Source organism: Symphalangus syndactylus, chromosome 5 (genome assembly GCF_028878055.3).
Source record: "Symphalangus syndactylus isolate Jambi chromosome 5, NHGRI_mSymSyn1-v2.1_pri, whole genome shotgun sequence".
Lineage (NCBI taxonomy): Eukaryota > Metazoa > Chordata > Mammalia > Primates > Hylobatidae > Symphalangus > Symphalangus syndactylus.
The window spans coordinates 111901067-111919851 of record NC_072427.2 but is presented as its reverse complement, the minus strand read 5'-3'; the positions used below and the strand labels follow the sequence as shown (position 1 = coordinate 111919851).

Here is an 18785-nt window from a genome sequence, read left to right as displayed (position 1 = left end):
TAATTTAAAATTTGCTAGTAGCCACATTAAAAGGCAAAAAGAAAAATGTGAAGTGAAACTGAATATATTTTGTTTAACACAATACATACAAAATATGCTTCTTTCCATATATAATCAAATGAAAAATATTGAGATATTAAAATGTTTTTTGTACTTTGCCAGAATCTGATCAGTGTTTGACCTACAGCACATCTCATTTGCACTAGCCATGTTTCAAGTGCCAGCAGCTATTGTATTGGTCAGCACTGGGAGTTTCAGTTCCAGTCACCTTCCACCATAGTCCTCGAACATTTAACCTGAAAAAGCATGGGGAAAGTGTGCCGTCGAAACAGCTTTCTCAAATGGAACATGCCTTTGGAATAGTTCTCATGAGATTTTACTTCTAAAATCGTTAATTTTTTTTGTCACATAGTATTTATTTCCTGTTAGCGATGAGCTAAAATAAAGTTTCTTATTTCTTACTTAATCTCTTGTAATCATCAAAACATTTGTTACAGGCACACAAAATTGTATCAGCTCTCCTTATTCCATAGTTAAAGACAATCACATCTTGAGTATAAAGCAGAAAAATATATGCATAAGAATTATATTTTTAATTTGCCTATGGGGGAAATAAATGCATTTATGGAAAGGTGCGAAAGAAGCAGGATAGAATGGCCCCAGGTAATGGTTGCTGGGGAAATTTTAATTCACTTAGAGATACTAAAAAGGAATTTATACCAAGATTGGGGCAATCAGGTTAGACATGCTCACAACAGGGATAATTTTCTTATTGGAGTTAACTTTTTCTTCATTAACTTCAGGATTTTTCTATAAGGAAATACACTGTTTGCTCATTTTGCTAATAACATCTGTGTCTATTTCTTGGATTTCTTATTTTCTGTGATCACATCTTTATAAGACACTTCATCTGGGTGGGTTTTGGTATTTTGTTTTTGTTTTGCTAAACAGTCACTTTTCTTGTCTCATGTTAATTGAAGAGGAAGAGAAGCGAACTGCAAGTTTTGTATGAGCAAGGAGGCAAAGGAGGATTTCCTTATATGGAGTGATCCATATTATTCTATGAAGGTGATGAAAATATTCGCCATGGCAACTGATCTGCCTTACTCATAATGCAAAATACCCTATTTGCATTTATTTTGCCGGGGAATTCTGAAATTAGGATCTATGTAGTAGAGAATATGGGGAAGGTAATATACTATTTCGGTTGAAAAGGAGAATAATTTTTCTTTTGACTAGTCAAGTGCAGTAGTAGGAAGGGGGGAAGGAGAAGAACAAAGAGTTGGTCTGTAACTGTGAACAATTGATTGAAATAATTCACTACTTTTAGACCAACCAAGAAGAATAATAATTTTGACTAGAATTGGAATTTGAACGCTCCCCCAAGTTGAGTGTGTCTGTGTGCGAGGGGAGTGGGGAAGGGTTGAGTCACAATCCAGTTCAGCAAATCTCTGCCAGGATGTTTACTTTTTAGCTCCCCTTATCTGATTTTCCATTGTAAATTTGTATTAAATATTTCTGATAAGCAGCCTCAATTCCTGTGGAAGTTTGAGGGCAAATAAATAATATAATATGTACTTATGGGCAAGGCATTGTAATAGTTGCTTTAGGAGATTTAAATGAGTAACACACCATTCTTTTTATTATTATTATTATTATTATTATTATTATTATTATTATTATACTTTAGGTTTTAGGGTACATGTGCACAATGTGCAGGTTTGTTACATATGTATCCATGTGCCATGTTGATTTCCTGCACCCATTAACTCGTCATTTAGCATTAGGTATATCTCCTAATAACACACCATTCTAGTACTCTTGGCAAGCTTAAATCCAGAGGGAGGAGTCAGACAATTATTCATGCAGCTATGGTACCAGGCAGAGCAAGGCAGGGATCATAGCAGATATGCTATCTGAAAATGTAAGGTATTCTGATTATTCCTTCCATGCCTTAACTGGCATCTCTAAACCATTTTTCCCTCCACCTTGGGAACCCCTCGTCCATTGAGACTTCTGCCCTTTGCTTATATCTAACTTATAGTTGCTGCTCCTTTTTTTTTTTTTTTTTTTTTTTTAATGAGACGGAGTCTTACTCTGTCGCCCAGGCTGGAATGCAGCCTGCTTCTCCTTGTTGACAAGAAATGCTCAGCTTCATATTCACCCCCTTCCCCAGCATTATCTGGCATTTTAGTATTCACATTTTACAATGCACTTTTCTGACATCCTAACACCACATTTTCTTGACCTTTCAAATACAGTGATTTTTTTTTTTAATCAATTTTACTTAGGCAGTGCTCTTCTTATGCTTAGTTCTTTCTTTCTTTCTTTCTTTTTTTTTTTTTTTTTTTTTTTTTTTGAGACAGAGTCTGGCTGTGTCGCCCAGGCTGGAGTGTACTGGTGAGATCACGGCTCACTGCAAGCTCCACCTCCTGGGTTCACACCATTTTCCTGCCTCAGCCTCTCGAGTAACTGGGACTACAGGCGCCCACCACCACGCCCGGCTAATTTTTTTGTATTTTTAGTAAAGATGGGGTTTCACCATGTTGGCCAGGATGGTCTCGATTTCCTGACCTCGTGATCCGCCCGCCTTGGCCTCCCAAAGTGCTGGGATTACAGGCGTGAGCCACCACGCTGGACATGCTTAGTTCTTTTTTCTTTTTTCCCACGCTAAACCAGCGACCCTTTTTTTGAGACAGAGTTTCGCTCTTGTTACCCAGGCTGCAGTGCAGTGGCGCGATCTCGGCTCACCGCAACCTCCACCTCCTGGGTTCAGGCAATTCTCCTACTTCAGCCTCCCAGGTAGCTGGGACTACAGGCATGCGCCACCACATCTGGCTGCTTTTTTGTATTTTTTTGTAGAGACGGGGTTTCTTCATGTTGGTCAGGCTGGTCTTGAACTCCCGACCTCGGGTGATCCGCCCACCTTGGCCTCCCAAAGTGCTGGGAATACAAGCGTGAGGCACCACGCCCGGCCAACCAGAGACTCTTTAATGCTTAGATCTTCACGTCTACAATCTTGAACTCTAATGTCATGCCTCCCAGCTTTCTCATTCTGCATCACACCTTCTCCTTAATGTCAGTGAGGCCTCCAGACCCTTCCCCAACTCTGACACCCCTACTTGTCTTCTGGCTACTTTAAAACCAGAATTTCATCACTAGTCCTGGTCAGGCTCCAGCTCCCATTCCTGAGGTGGATCAGTTCTACGGGGCAGTCTCTTTGCTCCTGCTCAGGGACTGTGATGCACAGCTGTGAGGATTGGGGAGGTGCTTTTTATTGTCCAATTTGACTGGACTTTTTGTCTTTTTTTTTTTTTTTTTGAGACGGAGTCTCAGTCTGTCACCTAGGCTGGAGTGCAGTGGCACGATCTAGGCTCACTGCAACCTCTGCCTCCCTGGTTCAAGCGATTCTCCTGCCTCAGCCTCCTGAGTAGCTAGGATTACAGGAGTCCGCCACCATGCCCGGCTAATTTTTGTAGTAGAGACATGGTTTCACCATGTTGGTCAGGCTGGTCTCGAATTCTTGACCTCGTGATCCACCCGCCTCGGCCTCCCAAAGTGCTGGGATTCACAGGCTTGAGCCACTGCACCCGGCTTGTTTTTTTGAGACACAGTTTCATTCTCCCTCCCAGACTGGAGTGCAGTGGCATGATCTTAGCTCACTGCAAGCTCTGCCTCCCGGGTTCAAGTGATTCTCATGCCTCAACCTATGGAATAGCTGGGATTACAGGCGTGTGCCACCACGCCCTGCTAATTTTTGTATTTTTAATAGAGATAGAGTTTTGCCATGTTGGCCAGGCTCATCTCGAACTCCTGACCTCAAGTGATCCACCCACCTTGGTCTCGCAAAGTGCTAGGATTACAGGTGTGAGCCACCGTGCCCAGCTGCCTTTTTGAATTAATTTTAAGTACATTAATAAAGCATTAGAACATAATGTATTTAACACAAAGACAATTTAAATTTGCTTTCTTGTTGCTTATTCCTTCGGGTATTCTAAAATTTATTTTTAAGTAAAGCTTTTAATTGAAGTTATGACATGCACAGAATACCACACAGTTTAGAGCATTAATTTTTATAAACATACAGGGTAGAGCATTGTCACACAGTGGCCACACCTACATACCTAGCAACCTGATCCAGAAGTAGAACCCAACCCACGTCTCAGAAGCCCTGTCATGCCCCCTCCAGTCCCTTCCTTTACTATGTTTCTTTTTCTTCTTTTTTTTTTTTTTTTTTTTTTTTAATTTGAGATGGAGTCTTGCTCTGTTGCTCATGCTGGAGTGTAGTGGGTTGATCTCGGCTCACTGCAACCTACACCTCCTGGGTTCAAGCGATTCTCCTCCCTCAGCCTCCTGAGTAGCTGGGACTACAGGCGCATGCCACCATGCCAGGCTATTTTTTTTTTTTTTTTTTTTTTTGTATTTTTTAGTAGAGACAGGGTTTCACCATACTGGCCAGGCTGGTCTCCAACTCTTGACCTCAAGTGATCACCCGCCTCGGCCTCCCAAAGTGCTGGGATTACAGTCGTGAGCCACTGGGCCCGGCCTCCTTCACTCTTTTTTCCACTCTTTTCTGATTTCTAACAATGCAGATTAGTGTTAACATTTTATATAAATAGAATTTTACAGTTTGTGTTTTTTGTCTTATTTTACTTCTCATGTTTGTAAGATTATTCATGTCGTGTAGCTTTGTTTTATTCATTTGCATTGCTGTGTGATATTCTATTATGTGACTGTATCACAATTGATTTATTTATTCTACCGATGGACCCTTTTTCCCAGCTTTTTTGCCATTATGAAATTACTACTGTGAAGGCCGGGCACGGTGGCTCACTCCTGTAATCCCAGCACTTTGGGAGGCCAAGGTGGGCCTATCACTTGAGGTTAGGAGTTTGAGACCAACCTGGCCAACATGGTGAAACCCCATCTGTACTAAAAATACAAAAATTAGCCGGGCGTGGTAGCACACGCCTGTAATCCCAGCTACTAGGGAGGCTGAGGCAAGAGAATCGCTTGAGCCCAGGAGGCGGAGGTTGCGGTGAGCCGAGATTTCGCCATTGCACCGCAGCCTGGGCGACAGAGCGAGACTCAGTCTCAAAAAAAAAAGAAAAAGAAAATACTACTGTGACATTATCCTACATGTGTTTTCATGCATGTGCACATAAATTTCTCCCTATCAATGGAATTTCTGAGTCCTGTAGGTTATACATAAGTTTCGCTGTGGTTGATACTGCCAGTTAGTTTTCCAAAGCTAATTGTACCAGTTGACACTTTGATCAAAGAGTATGAAAGTTCCGGTTGCGGTCAGGCGGGGTGGCTCATGCCTGTAATCCCAGCACTTTGGGAGGTCGAGGCGGGTGGATCACAAGGTCAGGAGTTCAAGACCAGCCTGGCCAGCGTGGCGAAACCCCATCTTTACTAAAAATACAAAGCTTAGTTGGTCGTGGTGGCAGGCACCTATAATCCCAGCTATTCAGGAGGCTGAGGCAGGGAGAATCGCTTGAACCAGGGAGGCAGATGTTGCAGTGAGCTGAGATTGTGCCATTGCACTCCAGCCTGGGTGACGGAACGAGACTCTGTCTCAAAAAAAAAAAAAAAAAAGAAAAAAGAAAAGAAAGTTAAGAAAGTTCTAGTTGCTCTACATCCTTATCATGGCCTTCTTTCATTTTGACTATGCTGGTGGATGTGTTAGTGCCATCTCATTGTAATTTTCTTTTCTTATTCTTTTTGTTATGGAAAATTTCAAATATATGTAAAACTAGAGAAAATCATATGGCAAATCCCAGTATATCTTTGCTCAGCTTTATCAACTCTCAGCTCATGTCGGACTTTTTCTGCTGCCCTGTTGACTTTGATTTGTTTCCCCATTCCTCTTCACAGATGTCTCAGACTTGGACCGGTCTCTAAAATTCTCTACCTACAAAATTTTCAGCCTCTCGTATTCTTTTTTTTTTTTTTTTTTTTTTTTTTTTTTGAGATGGAGTCTCGCTCTGTCACCCAGGCTGGAGTGCAGTGGCGCGATCTCGGCTCACTGCAAGCTCCGCCTCCCGGGTTCACGCCATTCTCCTGCCTCAGCCTCTCCGAGTAGCTGGGACTACAGGTGCCCGCCACCACGCCCGGCTAATTTTTTGTATTTTTAGTAGAGACGGGGTTTCACCGTGGTCTCGATCTCCTGACCTTGTGATCTGCCCGCCTCGGCCTCCCAAAGTGCTGGGATTACAGGCGTGAGCCACCGCGCCCGGCCCAGCCTCTCGTATTCTAAGTTAATGTTGTAGTCCCCCTTTGTCACAGAGGATATCAGGTACAAATTCTTGCAATTTCTTGTACTCTGATGTGTAAACTTAACGATAAGTGTGCCAATGCTTACATCTTTCCTCAATCTCTTTTTGGTTTTTTAGAGGTAAGGTCTCACTGTGTTGTCCAGGCTGGTCGAGCAAGTGATGCTCCCTCCTCGTCTCCCAAAGTGTTGAGATTACAGGCTTGAGCTACGGTGCCTAAGGTCTAATAAAAGGTGTCTTATTCCCGATATTTGTTTTTTGTTTTTGTTTTTTTTTATTTGGTGGTGGGGGACAGGGTCTTTCTCTGTTACCCAAGCTGGAATGCAGTAATGCAGTCACAGCTCACTGCAGCCTCGACCTCCCAGGCTCCCACCTCAGCCTCCGTAGTAGCTGGGACTGCAGGCATGCACCACCACGTGCAACTAACTTAAAAAAATTTTTTTTTAGAGATGGTGCCTTCCGGTGTTGCCCAGGTTGGTCTCAAACTCCTGGGCCTAAGCAGTCTTCCCGCCTCAACCTCCCAAAGTGTTGCTATTACAGGTGTGGCGAACAGGTCCTTATCCACAGTTTTCTAGGTCTCATTCTTTTTTGAGGGCTTGATCTTTTAGTCTCTGGTGTTTGGCTATAAGATTTTTAATGTCTCCTATTCTATTTGCTTTTTCCTTTTGACTTATAAATGTACTCAATGTTTCTCATTTCAAAAAGAACCTTTCCTTGACCACATATCATACACTATTTTCTCCCCTCATTGAGAACAGATTTCTCAAACTAGTAGTCATTTCTGTCTTTGCTCACGTCTCTCAAGCACTGTGGTCAGATAATATCCTGTTGCAGCTCCCCATAACCTTCACTAAATCTGATTTGGCCTAGGACACCGATGATGTTCTAATTGCCAGATCTAGTGGATACATTTCAGTGTCTTTTTTTTACATAATAAATTGTGAGTTCTTCCTAGTGGAAGGCACTGCTAAATGCCTTTTAAAAATAAAAGATGACAAGACATAGGGTTGTGTATCATAATAGAAGTATCAGGCTAATCAGATGACAGTAATTGCCTACTAGCTACTATTTATTTAAGAGTGAACACCAGGATGTGCTGCAGCTGTTCTAAGAGGTTTACATGTGTTATTTAATTTCTCCAATGAAGTGGGCATTATTATTATTTTTAATCTTCATTTTAAAGAGGAAAACATCTAGTCATGGAGAGGCTAGAAATTGCCTGTGGCCAAGCATTTAGTAAGATAAATTTGAATCTGAACCCAGATCTCACTTTAGAACTCCTGCTGTTTAAGAAATGTCTGCATTTGTTGGGAGCTGGACTCAGAGAACTGCTAATGCCTTTGAGATGTGGATACAGGGGAGGGGAAGAAATGATTGTCAGGGAAGGCTTCTTGTTGGTTGATTGATCGATGGGCTAGAATTAGAACGTACTTAGTTAGGTCTGAAATAGATAATTTAGTTCAACACCCCTAATTTACATTTGAGCCCTAGGGAAGCAACTTGTCCAAAATGATACAGAGCTTTTTTGTGTAATAAATTTGGCAACAGTCAGATAACCTAGTCTGACATTTATTTTTCTGTTTTTCCAAAAAAGAAAAAGTTTCACCCAAACTCCTGAACTATGTGCTACCTAAAATGCTACTAGAAATGTAGCATAGAAGAGGAGTATAGATTCCAAACATTTCTCTACCATGGTGGTTGGAATAGGATTTCGAATAATGCACCCACTGTATTTTATAGAGACTTCAGAAATGAAATCTTTATTGCTGTTGTATGATGTTCGTGGATTGACTGCTACATACAGAGTGAGTGTGCCTCCAGAATCAGTCGGCCGAGATTGGAATCTTGCTCCTTCAGTAGCTCAGATGTGTCTCAGTGTGTTTGTTTCTTCATTGCAAACACGAATGGATAATGTTAGTACCTTTTTCTTGGAGTTGTTGTGAGAATGGAAAGAGTTAATATGTGTAGGGCATTTTGAAAAGTGCTTGGTCTGTCATAAGCACTCAGTAACTGTTTAGTTGCTGTTTATTTTTAAGGTGATGGTTTCCCCATTTCTATTCCAGTTTATTTCCTGGGGGCCTGCTTTTTGATTTCTCATTGGGGATAGGGAGCTGGGAATTGATATTTGAAAAGTACAAAGAAGAGCAAGTGTGTATACTTATGCCATTTCTCATTGTTATTAATTTATCTTGCTGTATTAATTTCCTTAGCTCTGAGTACCTATTAACAAGTCTATACTGAGTAACACTCATGGGAATTAAAGAACTAAAACTCCTAGACAATGAAGAGCATAATTTCTACCTCCCTGTATTTTCTTCTCTTTTTCAGCAATATATATATATATTTTATTTTATTGTATTTTATTTTATTTTTTTGAGATGGAGTCTCGCCCTATTACCCAGGCTGGAGTGCAGTAGCACGATCTTGGCTCACTGCAACCTCCGCCTCCAGGTTTCAAGCGATTCTTCTGCCTCTAGCCAGGACTATAGGCACCTGCCACCACACCCGGCTAGTTTCTGTATTTTTAGTAGAGACAGGGTTTCGCCATGTTGGCCAGGCTGGTCTTGATGTCCTGACCTCGTGATCTGCCTGTCTCAGCCTCCCAAAGTGGTGGGATTACAGGCGTGAGCCACGGTACCCGGCCTCAGCAGTATTTAAAGGCTTAGTTGGTAGAGTTAATTAGTGTTAACATATTTAAAGTGTTTTTCCCTTCTAGAAACTGGGATACTCACTACTTAGATGACTTTCAAATATTGCTAATCTCAAAGCAACTTCCTGGGAAGAAGAAAGGCAAAGGTTGGAGTTAGGCTCGGGCAGAGGGGGAAAGGAAATGGTGCAAACAGCATGGTGGTCACCTTTTTGTATAGAGTTTAGAATATCTCAGTGACTTGCTAACCTAGACATCTATAGTATTTGTAATTAAATGCACAAAATTACACTTGTCTTTATCAATCTTCTTCTTCATTTTTTTTTTTTTTTTTTTTTTTCAGGATGAATTTTTTTTTTATTAATTTTTTTTGCATACAAAAACAATAAACATTTTCTAAAAATACATACAAACAAAAAGATGCTTATCAAACATATTAGGAAGGTTGCACATGGGAAGTCGGGGAATAGAAATGGGGGTGGGAGTTAAAATAAATGAGAGAGGGACTTTATATGGATCAGTGATAATAACTCAATCCTCTATTTGACAAAGAAGAGGGAGAAGGAAGAGGAAGAAAAAGAAAGTGGGATAAAAGATCAGAAAGGGAGGAAAATAGAAAAAATTAGAGTATGACTCCAGGGTAGACCTGTTTTGTTGTCATTGAGTTGGTTGGTTGGTTTGTCTGTTGTATTCTTCATGTTTCGACAAGTTGGCCAGACTGGTCTCGAACTCCTAGCCCAAAGTGATCAACCCGCCTCGCCCCCCAGAGTGCCGGGACCACAGGCGTGAGCCACCACGTCCAGCCCCCACATTGCTTCTGGCCTCCGTGGTAGACCTCCCAGATGGAGCGGCCAGGCAGAGGAGCTCCTCACTTCTACCCAGACACGGGGCGGCCGGGCAGAGGGGCTCCTCGCTTCCCAGACGGGGCGGCCAGGCAGAGACGCTCCTCACTTCTTCCCAGACGATAGGTGGCCCGGCAGAGGCGCTCCTCACTTCCCAGACGATGGGTGGTCGGGCAGAGGCGCTCCTCACTTCCCAGACGATGGGCGGCCGGGCAGAGGCGCTCCTCACCTCCCAGACGATGGGTGGCCGGGCAGAGGCACTCCTCACTTCCCAGATGGGGCAGCCGGGCAGAGGCGCTCCTCACTTTCCAGACGATGGGTGGCCGGGCAGAGGCGCTCCTCACCTCCCAGACGATGGGTGGCCGGGCAGAGGCGCTCCTCACCTCCCAGACGATGGGTGGCCGGGCAGAGGCGCTCCTCACCTCCCAGACGGGGCGGCCGGGCAGAGGCGCTCCTCACTTCTTCCCGACGGGGCGGCCGGGCAGAGGCGCTCCTCACTTCTTCCCGGACGGGGCCGCCGGGCAGAGGCGCTCCTCACTTCTTCCCAGACGGGGCGGCCGGGCAGAGGCGCTCCTCACTTCCCAGACGGTGGGTGGCCAGGCAGAGGCGCTCCTCACTTCCCAGACGATGGGTGGCCGGGCAGAGGCGCTCCTCACTTCTTCCCGGATGGGGCGGCCGGGCAGAGGCGCTCCTCACTTCTTCCCGGACGGGGCGCCCGGGCAGAGGCGCTCCTCATTTCTTCCCGGACGGGGCGGCCGGGCAGAGGCGCTCCTCACTTCCCAGATGGGGCGGCCGGGCAGAGGCGCTCCTCACTTCTTCCCGGACGGGGCGGCCGGGCAGAGGCGCTCCTCACTTCTTCCCGGACGGGGCGGCCGGGCAGAGGCGCTCCTCACTTCCTCCCGGACGGGGCGGCCGGGCAGAGGCGCTCCTCACTTCCCAGACGGTGGGTGGCCGGGCAGAGGCGCTCCTCACTTCCCAGACGGTGGGTGGCCGGGCAGAGGCGCTCCTCACTTCCCAGACGGTGGGTGGCCGGGCAGAGGCGCTCCTCACTTCTTCCCGGATGGGGCGGCCGGGCAGAGGCGCTCCTCACTTCTTCCTGGATGGGGCGCCTGGGCAGAGGCACTCCTCACTTCCCAGACGGGGCGGCCGGGCAGAGGCGCTCCTCACTTCCCAGACGGTGGGTGGCCGGGCAGAGGCGCTCCTCACTTCCCAGACGATGGGTGGCCGGGCAGAGGCGCTCCTCACTTCCCAGACGGGGCGGCCGGGCAGAGGCGCTCCTCACTTCCCAGACGGTGGGTGGCCGGGCAGAGGCGCTCCTCACTTCCCAGACGATGGGTGGCCGGGCAGAGGTGCTCCTCATTTCTTCCCGGACGGGGCGGCCGGGCAGAGGCGCTCCTCACTTCTTCCTCGACGGGACGGCCGAGCAGAGGCGCTCCTCATTTCTTCCCGGACGGGGCGGCCGGGCAGAGGCGCTCCTCACTTCCCAGACGGGGCGGCCGGGCAGAGGCGCTCCTCACTTCTTCCCGGACGGGGCGGCCGGGCAGAGGCGCTCCTCACTTCTTCCCGGACGGGGCGGCCGGGCAGAGGCGCTCCTCACTTCTTCCCGGATGGGGCGGCCGGGCAGAGGCGCTCCTCACTTCTTCCCGGACAGGGTGGTCGGGCAGAGGCGCTGCTCACTTCTCAGACGGGGCGGCCGGGCAGAGGCACTCCTCACTTCCCAGACGGGGTGGCCGGGCAGAGGTGCTCCTCACTTCCCAGATGGGGCGGCCGGGCAGAGGCGCTCCTCACTTCTTCCCGGACGGGGCGCCCGGGCAGAGGCGCTCCTCACTTCTTCCCGGACGGGGCGGCCGGGCAGAGGCACTCCTCACTTCCCAGACGGGGCGGCCGGGCAGAGGCGCTCCTCACTTCCCAGACGGTGGGTGGCCGGGCAGAGGTGCTCCTCACTTCTTCCCGGATGGGGCGGCCGGGCAGAGGCGCTCCTCACTTCTTCCCGGATGGGGCGCCCGGGCAGAGGCGCTCCTCATTTCTTCCCGGACGGGGCGGCCGGGCAGAGGTGCTCCTCACTTCCCAGACGGGGCGGCCGGGCAGAGGCGCTCCTCACTTCTTCCCAGACGGGGCGGCCGGGCAGAGGCGCTCCTCACTTCTTCCCGGACGGGGCGGCCGGGCAGAGGCGCTCCTCACTTCCCAGACAGGGTGGCCGGGCAGAGGTGCTCCTCACTTCCCAGACGATGGGTGGCCGGGCAGAGGTGCTCCTCACTTCCCAGACGATGGGTGGCCGGGCAGAGGCGCTCCTCACTTCCCAGACGGGGCGGCCGGGCAGAGGCGCTCCTCACTTCCCTGACGGTGGGTGGCCGGGCAGAGGCGCTCCTCACTTCCCAGACGGTGGGTGGCCGGGCAGAGGCGCTCCTCACTTCCCAGACGGTGGGTGGCCGGGCAGAGGCGCTCCTCACTTCCCAGACGGTGGGTGGCCGGGCAGAGGCGCTCCTCACTTCCCAGACGGTGGGTGGCCGGGCAGAGGCGCTCCTCACTTCCCAGACGGTGGGTGGCCGGGCAGAGGCGCTCCTCACTTCCCAGACGGGGCGGCCGGGCAGAGGCGCTCCTCACTTCCCAGACGGTGGGTGGCCGGGCAGAGGCGCTCCTCACCTCCCAGACGGGGCGGCCGGGCAGAGGCGCTCCCCACCTTCCAGATGGGGCGGCGGCCGGGCAGGGGCTGCAATCCCAGCACCCTGGCAGGCCAAGGCAGGCGGCCAGGGGGTAGAGGCTGCTGCTAGGCCAGACCACGCCACCGCACTCCAGCCCGGGCAACACCGAGCACTGGGTGAGCGAGACTCCGTCTGTAGTCCCAGTACCTCGGGAGGCCGAGGCGGGCAGAGCACTCGGCGTCAGGAGCTGGCGACCAGCGTGGCCAAGATGGCGAACGCGTGCCTGCATCCAAAGGAGAAAAGGCAGGCAGCGGTGGCGCGCACCGGCAGTCCCAGGCAGTCGGCGGCGCGGGCAGCAGCAAGCGGAGTAGATTGTAGCCTGCGCCAGAGAGGGAAAGAAAGAAAGGAAGAAAGAAAGAAAGGAAGGAAGGAAGGAAGGAAGGAAGGAAGGAAGCCAGTCTCTCTCTTCTTCATTTTCTTGAACCTCTAAATCTACTTATAAATCTTTTAACATACTAGTTCCTGGTTTGTCTAACTTATTTCTTTTCTTTCTTTCTTTCTTTTTTTTTTTTTTGAGAAGGACTCTTGCTCTGTCTCCAGGCTGGAGTGCAGTGGTGCGATCTCGGCTCACTGCAGCCCCTGCCTCCCAGGTTCCAGTGATTCTCCTGCCTCAGCCTCCTGGGTAGCTGGGATTACAGGCACATGCCACCACGCCAAGCTAATTTTTGTGTTTTTAGTAGAGATGGGGTTTCACCATCCTGGCCAGGCTGGTCTCAAACTCTTGATTTCAGGTGATCCGCTTGCCTTGGCCTCCCAAAGTGCTGGGATTATAGGCATGAGCCACCACGCCTGGCCTCTAACTTATTTCTTAAAGTTGTTGTACTGAATCATTTTTTGACTATTATTGAGTGTATGTTTTGAGACAGTGTCTTGCCCTGTCACCCAGGCTGGAGTGCAGAGGCGCAGTCGTGGCTCATTGCAGCCTCAGCTTCCCAGGCTCAAGTGATTCTCCTATTCAGCCTTCCTAGTAGCTGGGACCACAGGCGTGCACTACCACACCTAGCTAATGTTTTGATTTTTTGTAAATATGAGCTCTCACTATGATCTACCCTGCTTAGATCTACCATGCCTAGCTAATTTTTTTATTTTTTGTAGGTATGAATTCTCACTATGTTGCCCAGGTTGGTCTTGAACTCCTGGACTCAAGTGATCTTTCCTCCTCAGCATCTCCCAAAGTGCTGGGATGGTTACAGGGGTGAGCCATATTATTGTGTTTTTATAGTAAGTCTTCTGATTTCTATGATTCGAATTCAGCAATTCACATTCAGAATGTGTTCTCCCTTTAAAATAGTAACCCTAATGATGTGTTTTGACATTATTCACAAAGCTCAATATTAAATAAATTCTTCATAACATTTGGTATTAAGGTCATATCCCCTTTCCAAGCAACCGAACAAGCATGTAAGACTTTGGAATATAAATTTAAATTCCTCTTATTGGCTGGGCACGTTGGCTTACACCTGTACTCCCAGCACTTTGATAGCCCCAGGCAGGTGGATCGCCTGAGTTCGGGAGTTCAAGACCAGCCTGAATAACGCGGTGAGACCCCATCTCTACAAAAAAATACAAAAATTAGTGGGGCATGGTGGCGTGCACTTGTAGTCCCAGCCACTTGAGAGGCTGAGATGGGAGGATGGCTTGAGCCCAGGAGGTGGAGGCTGCAGTGAGCCGAGATTGTGTTACTGCACTCTAGCCTGGGTGACGGAGCCAGACTCTGTCTCCAAAAAGAAGAAAAATTCTCCTGTTTTTATTTGTAAAACTTTCATTTTTTTGTTAATTTCTTTGGAATGGCGCTAGATATTTTGAGAAGAATCACGTATCAGTGTGTAATTTTTTTTCCTTTATTTCGTCCTAGAGATAGCTGAAAGATAACAACTCTTTGCATCTATAGAATGAAGAATCCGTAGTTGGGATTTTAGAGTATCCACAATAAAAGTTTTCCTTAACATACTTCTTTTATGTCAACAACTATACATAAAGTAGCATCAGTGTTAGTTTGTTCTCAGATTTGCTAACATTTCTCATCAAAAAATAAGTATCCTGTCTTTCCTTCCATCAGTATGTGACCAGGCTCGCTCAATTCCCTGAGCTGTTTCTCCCATCTAGGCTTCATTGTTCAGTTTCTTTGCTTCTCTGGATGCACAGTCACCCCAGGGCTCCCTTCTCATGCCTTATGGTCTTCTCTCCCATCACCGTTCTGCTTTCAGATAGCTCCTTCATTTCACTTTCCCTCTACTCTGAGCTCCCTGCTTCTCCTTGTCCAAGGCTGGGAGAAGGCTGACTGAGTTAAGTCTTGGGACACACCCTCCAGAGAGGAAGCACAGACACTTCCAGTTAAGTTAGTATGTGCTTCAGAATAGGGACATGTAAATACCTAGAGGAAATGTATAAAACAGGAGGAAGCAATTAACACTGCCTGTGGAGATCGGGGAACTTCTGAGATGAGCTGACAAGTAAAGTGCATTATTTATTTTTTTTTTCTTTTTGAGACAGAGTTTCACTCTGTCTCCTAGGCTGAAGTGCAGTGGTGTGATCTCAGCTCACTGCAACCTCTGCCTCCCCGGTTCAAGCAATTCTCCTGCCTCAGCCTCCCAAGTAACTGGGACTACAGGTGCCCACCACCATGCCCAGCTAATTTTTTGTATTTTTAATAGAGATGGGGTTTCACCGTGTTGGCCAGGCTGGTCTCAAATTCTTGACCTCAAATGATCCGCCTGCCTCAGCCTCCCAAAGTGCTGGGATTACAGGCGTGAGCCACCATGCCCGACCTAAAATGTATTTTGATAAATGGCCAGAGGTGCTCTCTGGGGAGAAGGTGGAGCAAGAGAGAAGAGGGACTTTTACACATAGAAGGAAAAGCATATACCAACAGTGTTCCACACATGTAGACTGATTTGTTTTTTTCCCCTTAGTGCCTCTTCTGATTTGTTGTTTTTATTATTGGTCCTAGACCAAAACAGTCTCACTGTTGTGGTTAATTTTGTTGTCAATTTTTTTCACTATTTGTAAATGTACCGTCATTCATTCCTAGTGCAATTTCCCTTCTCTTATACAAAGGTACTTGTGCCTGTGAACATTGTTTTGCCCGCCACTTCCCTCAGAGATCCCAAAATTGTGATCTGCTTACCTCCAGGCATCCAGACTTGCCTGATTGCTGTTTTATTGTTACAACAAAGTGCTTTGTTGACTGCTTAGATGTCAAGACAGATTATGCAGTCATGCAGTTGCCTAACTCGTAATTCATAGCTGCTCTCTGTCCCTGCTTGAATTCTACAGTGAGTCATGATCTTTAAAATCCCTGTGCATGTGCCATCACTGATCAGGGTTTACATCTAGTATCTTTCTGGGATAGGTTAAAAACACAGAAAATATGTTTCAAAGTGTTCCGTTTGTTTCGTTTCCTCAGTGATAGAAAAAAGAAAACCTTCATTCAACAAATGTTTGTTGAATGCCAAGTGCCCAAAATTTTGCTCTGCTAAAGAAAACCAGTGATGATCAAGAACAGCATGAGCTTTGCCACCAAAGTCAAATGTGAAATAGTCCCTGGAGGCAGAGGGTGAGAGAAGTACACAGAGTAAAGCGCAGTTTCAGTAAAGTGAAGAAAGTGCCTGTGATGAAAGCATTGTTAGTGCTAGTCCAAGGAGTAATTAGAGGACATAAGTTCTGGAGGAAGGGGCTGAACTGAGACCATAGTAAGCCTAAAAGGTGGGATGGAGCAGAAGAGGAGGTATCTTTTTTTTTTTTTTTTTTTTTTTTTTAAGATGGAGTCTCTCTCTGTTGCCCAGGCTGGAGTGCAGTGGCACGATCTCGGCTCATTGCATCCTCCACCTGCCGGGTTCAAGCAATTCTCCTGATTCAGCCTCCCGAGCAGCTGAGACCATAGGCATGTGCCACCACGTCCGGCTAATTTTTGTATTTTAGTAGAGACGGGGTTTCACCGTGTTAGCCAGGATGGTCTCGATCTCCTGACCTCGTGATCCATCCACCGCCTTGGCCTCCCACAGTGCTGGGATTACAGGCGTGAGCCACCGCGCCCAGCAAGAGGAGGTATCTTGCACTGTGCTCGTGCTGAGTGAGGCGAGATGATGATGGAGATGATGATGGCTGTACTATACTGTGGGAGTGGGAAGTGGTAAGAAGCTAAAGGTGCTAGAGGGCCTCTAGTCATAAAGGACCTTGAGGGAGAATTAAGGTGTCTGAATCAATGAGGAGCGACCAGAGATTGTCAGACATGTCAGTGACATCTTTTTTACAAAAGGAGTTATAGGCTGGATGCAGTGACTCATGCCTGTAATTCCAGCATTTTGGGAGGCCGAGGTGGGAGATTACTTGAGCCCTGGAGTTCGAGACCAGCTTGGGCAACATAACGAGATTGCATCTCCACTGGGAAAATAAAAATAAAAATAAAATTAGTGGGCATGGTGGCACACACCTGTAGTCCCAGCTCCTTGGGAGGCTGAGGCAGGAGAGGATCCCTTGAGCCCAGGGGTTTGAGGCCACAGTGAGCTTTGGTTGTGCCACAGTACTTCAGCCTGGGCAACAGAGTGAGACCCTGTTTAAAAAAAATAGATAAATAAAAGCAATTATATAGAGAACACTCTGGGTGAAGTATGGAGAACAAGTTAGAATGAGAAAGTGTGGATGCAGGGAAGCCAATTAGCAGGCTACATCCAGGCCATGTGAAAGATAATAGTGGCCTGGATATAGGTAAAAATGGTTGGATTTGGAATGTATTAAAGAGGCAGAATTAATAGGACATAGTATGCGTTGAATGAGTGAACGTTGATACCCTGCTGCCTTTCATTTTATCCAGGTTTGTGCAGATGATTGGTGATGCAGCTATTTCTCGCATCTGTGATCTTATGCAGGGATTGATTGCCAAAAGTGTTGGTGGTAGGTCACGTCACTGAGATAAGGAGTTCAAAGGAGAAATTTAGCGTTGCTGGGGAAACAGACAGTTTGATCAAACATCATCTCAGCTTGCTGCCACTGGTCCCCCTGCCTCCAAATCAAGTATGTGGGTTGAATTATAAAATTACCCCCATATTTTCTTGTGTTATTAGAAGTCTTCCAGCCCAGCTTTGAAACTGTCGCTGGTCTGTGCTTTCCTTATTTTAGATTCTCAGGGGATCTACAAGGATATCCCTATTACCTAAACAGACTTCTTCCTGCTCTTGAATTTTCTTGTCTCATATCCTCATTTTTCTTATTTCAGTGCCTTTATAATCTTTCACTTCCCTCTTCTCCTTCCACATTAGTCTGGATTAAGTAACTGGTGTTATTCAACATTTACTTGGATTTTGCATAAGAAGCAGTTCTTTGATGTCATTGTCTGTAATGCCTGTTCCACAGGTTTTGTAAGGATCAAATGAAATAATTAAAGCCCTTTGCATAATGCTTGACTTACAGATAAGCAATAAATTTAAATTCCTGTGCACTTCTGTATATTAATGTACATAATTTTTTCTTCTCCTGAGAAGGACCATCCAGGCGGTTCCCTCATGTCTTTATTGGCTATGGATTGAAAAGTACATTTTTCTATCATTTTGCAAATTCCCAGTATGTTTAAATCTTCTTGAGAATTTCTGCTGAATTCATTAACTTCATGTCCAGTTGAACAGTATACCCTATCTATGATGAGAAACTTCATTGCTCCGTATGCAGTCTGTATTAGTCTGCTCAGGCTGCCATAACAAAATGCCATAGACAAAATACCAATACAAAATACCGTAGATGCCTTAAACAATAGAAACTTGGTTTTTCACAGCTCTGGAGTCTGGGCAGTCCAAGATTAAGGTGCCAGCAAGTTTGGTTTCTGGTGAGGGCCGTCTTCCTGGCTGGTAGACAGCTGCCCTCTCCCTCTGTCCTCACGTGGCAGGGAGAGTGCTCCGGTGTTTCCTTCTCTTAAGCAGGTGTCAGTTCCATCTGTTCTGGGCTCTATGCTATGGCCTCATTTAATCTTAATCACTTCCTTAAAAGCCGTACCTCTAATACAGTCACATAGGAGGTCAGGGATTCAACATGAATTTTGGGGGGGACATGATTTACTCTACCGCTGTCCCCCAAAAGTATTTTTATTCTATTAATATATTTATTAGTAAACATTATTATATGTTTAATGCTATGTTCCTTTTGAAAGACCTAATTTGATTCGATGATTGTATTTGCTGTCGGGTGAATGGAACCAAAGCTGAAGGTGGCAATATTTAGTCATACTTCTATTTATATGAGTGAAAGTCAGCGTTACTCCCCAGAAGCCAAATTTTAGTAGCATCTTTTTGCTGGAGGGGACTGGTCCTACCTGATCTGTTTGTGC

At 46.8% G+C, this 18785-nt stretch overlaps 1 protein-coding gene across 9 annotated transcripts in view; it reads left to right on the top strand.

The window, feature by feature from the left end:
* Window positions 1–18785, top strand: part of CXADR (CXADR Ig-like cell adhesion molecule) — an 85833-nt gene that overhangs the window by 13963 nt on the left and 53085 nt on the right. The window contains exon 1 of one of the 9 annotated variants that reach the window (XM_055279316.2): window positions 17341–17482. The exons of the other annotated variants lie outside the window; for them this stretch is intronic. The gene's annotated coding sequence lies outside the window, so the exon portion shown is untranslated. Of the gene's footprint in view, window positions 1–17340; window positions 17483–18785 lie in introns of those variants that run through there. 9 annotated transcript variants of the gene reach the window in all.